Source organism: Pipistrellus hanaki (assembly GCF_964339955.1).
Source record: "Pipistrellus hanaki genome assembly, chromosome: 4".
Lineage (NCBI taxonomy): Eukaryota > Metazoa > Chordata > Mammalia > Chiroptera > Vespertilionidae > Pipistrellus > Pipistrellus hanaki.
The window spans coordinates 68214251-68225606 of record NC_140506.1 but is presented as its reverse complement, the minus strand read 5'-3'; the positions used below and the strand labels follow the sequence as shown (position 1 = coordinate 68225606).

The 11356-nt window shown below is 37.2% G+C and overlaps 1 protein-coding gene across 1 annotated transcript in view; it reads left to right on the top strand.

Annotated features, from left to right (window-relative positions):
- MARCHF3 (membrane associated ring-CH-type finger 3) overlaps positions 1-11356 on the top strand; it is a 134408-nt gene that overhangs the window by 60263 nt on the left and 62789 nt on the right. The window lies entirely within an intron of this gene.

The following is an 11356-nucleotide window of genomic DNA, read 5'->3' as shown; positions in this document are numbered from 1 at the left end:
TCAAGAAAATCTGCTTATCCAGTTAAGATAATTTTAAAGCTTTTAATAGCTTTGTTTTAAAATCTTCTCTTTTCCACTTAGGTTTTATAAACAAAAATTTACCTTGCAACTAAGGAAAAATAACAGGATATAAACTTCCTGAAACAAGCATTAGATAAAGAAAACATTTTAGGAGACAGGGAGACAGAGATGGAGGAATTTTTGTTTTTCTAAATGCATAATCTCTTCCAAGCCAATTATCTTTTTTATTAAGTCAACTTTTTTTGAAGTAATATTTACGTATACAATAATATTTTAAGCATATTAGTTGAATGTTTTTGACAAATGTATGCACACACCTGTGTAACTACAATCCCAATCAATATAAAGTATGTTTCTACCTCCCCAGAATTCTGTACCCCTTTGCAGTCAGTCCCCACACCCCAACACCTGTCTTGTTCCAGGAAACCACTTATGTGTTTTCTGTCACTATTGACTAGTGTTCCCTTTAGAATTTCATATGAACAGACTCACTGTTTGTACTAGTATATTCTTGGGTCCAGTGTCCATGTTGCTGCTTTTTATTAGTAATTTATTCCATTTTATTGCTGTATTCATTATATGAATATGCCAAAAATTATTTATCCATTCACCTGTTGCCTTCTTTTTGGGGCTATCCTATATAATAAGAGAGGAATATGCTAATTATCTGCTATGTCATGAGATTTAACAACTGACCAAGTAACCACCGGATCACAGGTCTGCAGGAGGGTGGGGCAGTGAACTACAAGTGAGCATCAGAGATCTACAGGAGGGGGCAGGGCAGCAAGCTATGAGGGGGGTAGCGGGGGGAGCTATAGGAGGGCGGCAGCGACCTGGCGCACAGATTCATGCACAGGGCTACTAGTTATAAATAAAAATGCACAAGTCTCTTTATAGACATACGTTTTCACTTCTCTTGGATAAATACCCAATGTTGGGCCATATGTTAAATATATATTTAGCTGTATAAGGAACTGCCAAACCCTTTTACCAAGTAGTTTCACCATTTTATACTCTCACTGGCAACACATGAGAATGCCGGTTAAGCGCAAAACCTTGACTTACAAATTAGTAAAGAGGAAATGCTCTCTCTCTCTCTCTCTCTGAATGGTTTCATCTCTCACTGGCTTATTATTTTATCTACTGCTTAAGGAGCTTCACCTTGTATTTATGCAAACCTTTCCTGATAACAGTTTCAAACCATTTTAGGCTTTAACTAGCATTAATATTAATTACTGTTAATATACTGTTCATCAATTATATAGTTAATATACTGTTATTAAAACTAAAATTTTAATCACAAAATATTTCTTTCCTACACCGATAGCTAAAAACTGTTACTAGGAGAGCATTTATTTATGTTCCTTTCTAATAAGTAGGCAGTGACTATTATTGAACCCTTGACCATTCAATGTCTTAGCAATTTTTGTGGTTTAACCTTTGGAATGTAGACTTTGTGTGGAAGTCAGTGTCTCTGTTCATGAAAGAAGAAGTACAGTTTAGTGATAAAGTGGTTGTCAGACCAGCAAAAGAATCTTGGCTTCTCTCCGTGGGCCCATTCTTTAACAAATAAAGCCTTGGTTTCCTCATATATAATCTTGGAGGGGGAGGGGGGTAGGAGGCATAATTATACATAGCTCATATGATTGTTCTGAACACAATGATCTCATGTATGTAAAGCTTTTGGCAATGTTCCTGATCTATATTTATTGCTCAATAAATGGAAGCTTTAAGAAAGATGTGTCCCAATGTAATTGGAGCAAGAAGTCATCAGAAGGAAAATAAGGATGTGTTCTAGAATGTAAATTCCCTCTCCTCCTTGCTTTGACCAGGAGCATGTTCTCTCTCTCTGCTTGAAAGTCAGGGAGACTTCAATTTAATTAGCTTCCAATAAGCCCCATCCTCCTCAAGGCCATTCACTTCCCTCCCTTCACTCCTGCTTGGGGCCAGCTAGAAGGTATGACTCTTCTCTCAACAGGTTTCAGTCTAGCTCGCCTGCTCAGAAGCCTCAGCTATTTCAACTAATCTCTCATGCTAAAACATCCTGCTTCCTTACATAACTCACCCTGAGGCTCCCACATGCTCAAGAAACTGACAAACAAACCCATGGGCTGAGGGATTAAGTTGCACCTGCTATGTGGACCCCAGCCTCAACCATAATCAGACAGTAAGAAAAAACTCACTGGACTCACATCTTCAAATTCCAGAAAATCATTTTTTAAGTTTCATTTTCCAAAGACATGAACCATAAGGAAGGTAAATTTCCTAGTCTCAGACTTTCAATTTAAAGACCATTTGGTTACTGTTTCTCTTTGCACTTTAGGGCCTTTGGGGAGTAGCTTGTATTCCATCTTCCCTAGACCCAAAATCTGGAGATCTGGAGGTGAATGGATCATTCCAATATATAAGTTAATTAAGAAATGTAATGTGTATGTATATATCTAGCAAATAGAGCAACCAGGGAAGCTCAGGTTGAACTAGTATAATGACTGCAAGTGACCATCCATTTGAATACCACATAAAGGCAAATCTTGTTACCCTTGCCTTTATGTGTGCTGTGCCCTTTGCCCTTATGGCATTAGTTCCAAATGCAGGTCAAGGATGGACGAGGCATAGAAGAGTGGATGAGGGGGAGGGATTATCTTTTTTTAATCCTCACCACAGGACATGCTTATTGATTTTTCAGAGAAAGGGAAGCATGTAGTTATCATATATATGACATAAATGATTATTGTTACATAACCTGAGACTGGAAGGGAATTGTCGTGGAATATCCAATGCCCTCATTTCCAAACGAAGAAGTTAAGGTCTGTGGAAGTGAAATGACTAGCCCTCGGGGACTCAGCCAGGTCACTGAATTTCAGAATCAATCAGCACACTGTGTACCCCTGTGAACACAGGTTTCTCAAACATTGGCCGTTTATCTATGGCTTCTTTCCCTGAGTTAGTTATCATATTACAAACTACCCATGTTCATGGCATAGCACCATCCTTGTTTCTTCACAGGGTGCTGCCTTCCTAGCTCTGTAGGACCAAGTGATGGCTATTTCTGTTAAGTTTTTCAGATGCCTGTTTGCTTACATTGTGAAAAAGTAACCATGGTAGCTGTAATGTTGTGAATTTCGAGCCTGTCAATATTATTGTGTAGTGGTATCGCTGAAGTTGGGAAACAATCATTAATATCCTTCCTTGGGTTTATATTTAGCAGTGACTCTTCAGGGTGTGATTATAGGATATAAACAAGCTCCACCCAGAATGTGCTCAAATGACTAAATGATTGCCTGGGGACCTAGGTTACCCAATGCATATTGCGCTCTGAAATGAAAATATTCAGCATAGACAACTTTATTATAACCATAAATTTGACTTCCTACTATTACCACTTCAAGTCAAATTATATATGTTTGATGAGGCATAATTTCTTATTAGATCCAGAGAATACGAGGGTAGAATACATCATGATGGAATTATGATTTGAATTTTAATTAAGTTTTGTTCACTCCCCAATACTAGTTAGCGAAATAAACTCAACTGTAGTTATACAAATGAATAGGGAACGCTGTAGGACAAAAAAACGAACAAATTATGTTGCTTACCAAAAATTATTTTTATAATAGTAAGCATAACTTTTGGTATTATTTTATTTTACCTTTCCATGAACCTTCTTTTGTCAACCTTATGGTGGTTGCTTCTAAAAGACAGATATCTGATTCTGAATCTTGGCATTTCTGATTAGACACTTAACATACTGAATTTAGCCCTTTCATGATTCTCTAAAATTTTATTTTGATAACCTCTATGCAAACCCTGCATGCAGATTAATGTTCCTCATTTCTGACAAAGGAAATGTATTGAAACCTTTCCAACGAAATATTGTTAGTGAAATGAAGATGAAATATAGTGCAAAGGACTTTGATTTGCTCCATTCTGCTTGCTGTATTTCTCTCTTTTCTTCATTCAGCACACCCAGAATTCAGACATTTGGAATAAATGTTTATAGCAAGAGATGTCATAGAATGTATGAAGTCATATCTGGAATTACCTCTGACACATCTTATTTGTCGGTACTAACTATGCCATCAGCTACATGAGAATAATTTAAATAATAGAAAATTGAATTACCTGAATAATGAGCCATTTCTCCTTAACCCCAGTCACTTTCAATTCATTCTGGTGAGTACTTAACTTCTAATGAGAATATTTATAGTCTGGTCATTTTTCTAAATCACGTTTATGTTTTTGAGTACATAAACAATTAGAATTTTATCAAGGTTAAAAACTCAGGTAGGATAAACAAGGTGATATAATTTCAAATATTAAAACTGGTATATGCCAATTGACAGACAGTCCTTTCTTTTTTTAATGCACAAAAAAAAAAGCAGAACATCATTGCTGTAAATGGCTTGGGGGCCTGGTAGTATATTGTTTTTCAAAAGTATTTAAGTCATCAAAGCAGTAGCAGGAGGTCAATGTCTAGTGTTGCTTAATAGCTGGAGGCAGATCAGGATGATCTTAGATTTGCTTTTCAAAAGATTTTCACAAGGGAAAATATTAATAAAATCTTAAAAAAAAAAAAAAAAGAAAAGCTTTAGAATGTGCACAAAATAAGCAGAAATAAGATTTATACTCTGCCTCTGTAAGGGTATTGAATATCTTTCCAATTTCTAAATATTGATACAACTGTCACATTATTTTCACATTGTGGCAATTTTTAGTTTTCTTCACCTGAAACATTGTCCCACGGGGGTATTGTGACTGTTAAACTAATCTCTATTCATGATTTATGCTGCCAGAACCCAAATCTTTGGAACAAAATTAATAAATCATGTGTTGATGGAGACTGTAGACAATTTAATGAGCAAGTTCTATGTGATTGATACCACTTATTCCTTTTAGTCTATGGAAATTTTCTACTTAAGATATAAAATCTTTTAGGACATTCTGGAAACTATAGAAATCAATTTTCTTGCCTGATTTACTCCAAGATGGGCTGAAACCGATACATGGCCAACTCATCCTTTAAAATATGATTAACAAGGAATATCACATAGTTTGACTTCATAGCACAACTCAAGACCCTCCTGCTGAAGTTTATACCCATTTGTTCTCGCTCTTTTCTCAGAGGAGCTTTAGAGTATGACTTAGTACCCTCTGTGGATCCATAAGTAAACAACAGCCCAGGAGACAAGGGTTCATTGGTAATTAGTCCAGGAAGTAATGCTGGTTGGAATACCAAGCAGGGCTAGCTATGTGTTAATTACTGAGTTGTTTTCCATGGTGGTTTAATAACTGCAGCTTTAAGAACACCCAGGAATTATCATCTATATTTACATAAGGTGTGATTATTTTTTAAATAAACTTTATTTTTAAAACAGTTTTATAATTACAGAAAAATTGCAAAGGTAGCACAGCAAGTTCCCATATGCCTCCCACTTAGCTTCCCCTATTAACATCTTAGCAAATTGGACAACCTACAAGAAATGAATATATTATATTCCTAGGAACATACAACCTTCTAAGACTGAAGAATCATGAAGAAATAGAAACTCTCAATAAATTGATTGCTAGTAAGGAGAGTGAACCACTAATAAAAAACCTCCCAACAAATAAAAGTCCAGGACTAGTTGGCTTCACTGGTGAATTCTACCAAACATTCAAAGAAGAATTAATAAGAATCCTTCTCAAACTCTTATTAAAAATTGAATAGGAGAGAATGCTTTCAAACTCATTTTACAAGGCCAGTATTACTCATACCAAAACCAAACAAGGACACCTTAAGAAAAGAAAATTATAGTCCATTATCTCTGATGAACAGACATGCAAAAATCTTCAACAACATATGAGCAACCCAAATACAACCATACATTAAAAGGACCATACACCATGATCAAGTGGGATTTATTACAGAGATACAAGTTCAACATTCACAAATTAAACAAAGTTATATACCACAGAAATAAAATGAAAGATAAAAATCATATGATCATCTCAATAGATGCAGGACACCCTTCAGGGCAAACCAGCTGGCCCCAACCCGTGCACCAATGAAATAATACCTTTTCCAAATTGCTAATTGTCTTGTGAACTTGACCAGGAGGTATAAGATTTCTGCATCTTTGTTTCTTCATCTGTAAACAAAGAGGTAGGTTTAAAAATATGGTCCGTGGAAGTGAAGACAGGAAAAGTTATGGGATTGGGAGAAAGATAGAAAATTTAGGGACCAGAAGAGAATGGTTTTAAGGAAGAATCTGACTAAAATTTCAGATGTATGCATTGTAATAGCATAGAAACCCCAGAAACAATATCCAAAATATATGCAGGAAGTTGGCAAAGGGTAGACAGGACTAAATATAAGTGAGAAGAGGAAGGGTTATTTAATAAATGATTTAGCTCTCATTTTGAAAAATAGAAAAATAGATTAATGCCTCACCTCATACAGATCGATAATTTTAGATGGATTAAGAGCCTGGGTGTGTAAAATAAACCTTTAAAATTATCAGAAGGAAGTACAGGAGAATATTTTTGTGTCTGCAGGAGACAGATTATTTCTCAGTCAGTACACAAAAAAGACAGTTCATAAAAGGGAAGATTACATTAGGAAATAAGACTGTGCCGAAACCGGTTTGGCTCAGTGAATAGAGCGTCCGCCTTCGGATTGAAGGGTCCCAGGTTCGATTCCGGTCAAGGGCATGTGCCTTGGTTGCGGACACATCCCCAGTAGGGGGTGTGCAGGAGGCAGCTGATCGATGATTCTCTCTCATCAATGTTTCTGACTCTCTGTCCCTCTCTCTTCCTCTCTGTGAAGAATCAATAAAATATATTTTTTTAAAAAAAGAAAGAAAGAAAGAAAGAAAGAAAGAAAGAAAGAAAGAAAGAAAGAAAGAAGACTGTAAAACTCTTTTATGCAAAATCCAGTATAAAGTTAAGACCCTGGATTGGAAAAATATATTTTCAACACATAAAACAGCAAACATGTTGGTTCCCAATCTACATAGTTGGAGAATCCTTACAAATTGGTATGAAAAAGACAACTGACTACAAAAATGAGCAGCAAAGGGTACCTTCAAGGCAGGAGGCAAAGGAGATTTAAAAGACCAATAAATATAGGAAGAGATGCTAAGCCTTACTAACAATTAGGAGAAATGCTTACTAAAACAGAGGTACCATTCCTCACCCATCAGAATAGCAAAAATAAAGTATTGGGTCGGCAGCTAAGTAATTGCGGATTTTTTAAAGAAAATCAAAGACAATTTTTTCATGGAACTAAATAACTTTATTCTGTAATGTATTGCCCATTTTGATCAATGACCTTTTGCCATCTTTCAGGCAGCATCATAATCCCACGTTCAAAAAACTTCTGGTTTTTATTAGCAAAAAACTGAATCAGGTACGATTTGGCATCATCATCATTATTGAAATTTTTACCATTCAAGGAGTTTTGTAAAGATCGAAACAAAAAGTAATCAGATGGTGCAAGGTCAGGACTATATGGTGGATGTGGCAAAACATCCCAACCAAGCTCCATTAATTTTTGCCGAGTGACCAAAGATGTGTGTGGCCTTGCATTGTCATGATGGAATACAACACCTTTTCGATTTGTCAATTCGGGCCACTTTTCTTCAACTGCATTGTTTAATTTCGTTAGTTGTTCAATGTAGACATCAGAACTGATCGTTCGGTTGGGTGGTAAGAGTTCAAAGTAGACAATTCCTTTGTAATCCCACCAAACTGATAACAAAACCTTCTTTTGATGAATATCAGCTTTTGATGTTGTTTGAGTTGGTTCACCTGGCCTGCTCCACGATCTTTTCCGCTTGATATTGTTGTAAACAACCCATTTTTCATCGCCAGTTATCAGTCGTTTTAAAAATGGATCATTTTCATTACATTTCTTTAGCAAATCGCAGCTGCTAATGCGTTGCGTTAACTGTGATTCTTTAATTTCGTGAGGAACCCATGTATCGAGTTTTTGAACATAGCCAAGTTGTTTTAAGTGATTTTCAATGCATGTATGTGATACATGAAGCTTCTCTGCAATCTCACGTGTTGTACTGTGACAGTCCGAATTGATTATTGCTTTGATTAGGGCGTCATCAACTTCAACTGGACGACCAGAGCGTTTTTCATCTTTGAGTGAAAAATCACCAGAACGAAATTTGGCAAACCAATTTTGACACTGCCGTTCTTTTAAGGCTTCATCACCATAAACAGCACATAACTTTTTATGAGCTTGTGATGCGTTTTTCCCTTTGCGGAAATAAAAAAGCAAAATATGACGAAAATGTTCTTTTTGATTTTCCATTTTTTAACGAACGCCAAACGAAAACTACAAAACAGATCAAAAAACTTTTTTTACTGATTAACAGCTGAATAGCCAACTATCAAATAACAAAATGTGTTTTACATTTGTACTACGTCTGCAAACCTAAAAATTCAACTGAAGCCATATGTGTGTGAAACCCGCAATTACTTAGTTGCCGACCCAATAAGACTGTTCACATGTTGGGCAAGATGAATGGAAAATTTCCCTAGCTTGCGGGGCATGTAGTCTATGCACAACTTTGGAAAGCAAGTTGGCAATCCCTGGTAAAGCTGTAAATGTGATCTAGGGAGAAAGCAGTTTTACCCCTGGAAGTATTCCCTAGTTCCGTGGTTGGCAAACTGTGGCTTGCGAGCTACATGCGGCTGGCTCTTTGGCCCCTTGAGTGTGGCTCTTCCACAAAATACCATTGCCTAGGGCAAGTCTATTTTGAAGAACTGGCATTAGAAGAAGTTTAAAAAATTTGGCTCTCAGAAGAAATTTCAATCGTTGTACTATTGATATTTGGCTCTGTTGACTAATGAGTTTGCCAACCACTGCCCTAGAATATTCTAGAAAAGAAGCCTTTGCAGCAGATGCCTTGTACAAGGACATTCACCGCAGCATTCTTTATTATGGCAAAACCTAACGTCTGTTAATGAAGAAAAGATAAATTACACTGTGTTCATCTTTTGTCTTCTTCATTACTGTTTCCCCAGCACCAACCAGTACAGTTCCGGAACATGGTTGGTGCACATAAATATTTATTAAATGAATAATACATCAAAAAAGAATAAAATACCTAGTAATTTTATTCTTTTTTTATGTGGAGGAACACTTGCAACAGCTAAAAATAAATACAGGGGTGGGCAAAAGTAGGTTTACAGTCATTTTTATGGAAAACAATATAATAATTAATAAAATAATAATGCAAGAATAACCTACTTTTGCCCCACCCTGTAAACTAGATCCAAATTATGAACATGGATAGATTTCAGACACAGAATTGTGTGAACAAAATGATCTAGGAATATGTACCTGATGGTACAAATTTAATACACATTAAACAATCACTAACCTGTAACTCTATAAGAAAACAAATATACCAAGTAGAGTATAATATTTATATACAGGTTTTTTGTTTTGTTTGTTTTTGTTATTTTTTTAATCTTTATTGTTGAAAGCATTACATATGTCCCCCTTTTCCCCCCACTGACCTCTTCTAGCCTTCCCCCATCTCCTACCCCAGGCCTTCACCATCCTATTGTCTGTGTTCATGGGCTATGCATAGCCTATCTAAAAAAGAGGGACTATGCTAATTGACTTTGCGATGGCAGTGCCCACCGCCAATAAGGAGGGAATTGTTAATTGACTGTCACGCCCTCAAAAATGTCAGTGCCCATGGCCACAAGATGGTGGCACCCAGTTCCCTCAGACCCCCAGCCACCCAGGGCCTCCCGAGGCTTGTGCTGCCGGCAGTGGCAGCAGAAAGATGTGATGGGGCGTCTCCTTCCTCTGATTGCTGGGTCACCTCCCGCCCCTGAGGGCTCCCAGACTGTGAGAGGGGCAGGCCGGGCTGATGGACCTCCCCTCTAGTAAGCATATAAGTTCTTTGGTTTATCTCTTTCCACATATCCCCCCTTCCCCACCTTCCCTCTGAGATTCCAAAGTCTATTCCATGCTTATATGTCTCTGTATCTGTTTTGTTCATCAGTTTATTTTGCTCACTAGATTCCACATATTAGTGAGATCATGTATACTTGTCTTTCTCTTACTGGCTTATTTTGCTTAGCATAATACTCTCCAGGTCCCTCCATTGCTGTCTCAAAGGGTAAGAGATCTTTTTTACTGCTGCATTGTATTCCATGGTATAAATATAACACAGCTTGTTTTACCCACTAATATAACACATCTTGTTTTACCCACTAATTTGCTGATGGGTAGTTGGGCTGTTTCTAGATCTTAGCTATTGTAAATTGTGCTGCTATGAACATAGATGTGCATACATTCTTCCTGATTGGCATTTGGGGTTTCTTTTTTTTTTTTTTTAAATATATTTTATTGATTTTGTACAGAGAGGAAGGGAGAGAGATAGAGAGTTAGAAACATCGATGAGAGAGAGTCATCGATCAGCCGCCTCTTGCACACCCCCTACTGGGGATATGCCTGCAACCAAGGTACATGCCCTTGACCGGAATCGAACCCGGGACCCTTCAGTCCCCAAGCCGACGCTCTATCCATTGAGCCAAACCGGTTTTGGCAGCATTTGGGGTTTCTTAGAATATATTCCTAGAAGTGGAATTAGTGAGTCGAATAGCAGTTCCATATCTAATTTTTTGAGGAAACTCCATACTGTTTTCCATGATGGCTATACCAGTCTGCATTCCCACCAGCGGTGTACTAGGGTTCCCTTTCTTCACATCCTCGCCAGCACTTGTCATTAGTTGATTTGTTGATGGTAGCCATTCTGACAGATGTGAGGTGATACCTCATTGTCATTTTAATTTGCATCTCTCTGATGATCACTGACTTTGAGCATTTTTTCATATGTCTCTTGGCCATCTGCATGTCCACTTTGGATAATTAAATCAGGATAATTAAAACATTCAAAGAGGATTAAATTGAGATTTCATATGATTTATTAGCTGCTTGGTGCCTTGTTTTCTTTAACATGTGTATATGGAAGAGCTGACATTAAGATTTGAATGAATTTATAACTGTGTTTGTCTCTTAAACATTGTCTTTTAAGGTTATTTCCTCTACTAGGATTTCCTTTTAATCAAGCTAAAATTTCATTCAAAAGAAAGAACTGTTTGATGCTGGTATTATAAGCTTTTGCTGGTTACCAAGGAAGATTTTTCTTCATGGTGGGAAGCCCTCCCTCCTCTCTACTCACTCCCCCTTGTCTGCCTTCCAAACTCCATGTCTGCAAACCAACAAAGGTGCACATTCACACAAAAAACTTTGGCAAATGCTGCCTATCCAAGAAGCCTGCCCTCACCATGACACCTTCCTCCGCCTGCTTGGCCAGACACA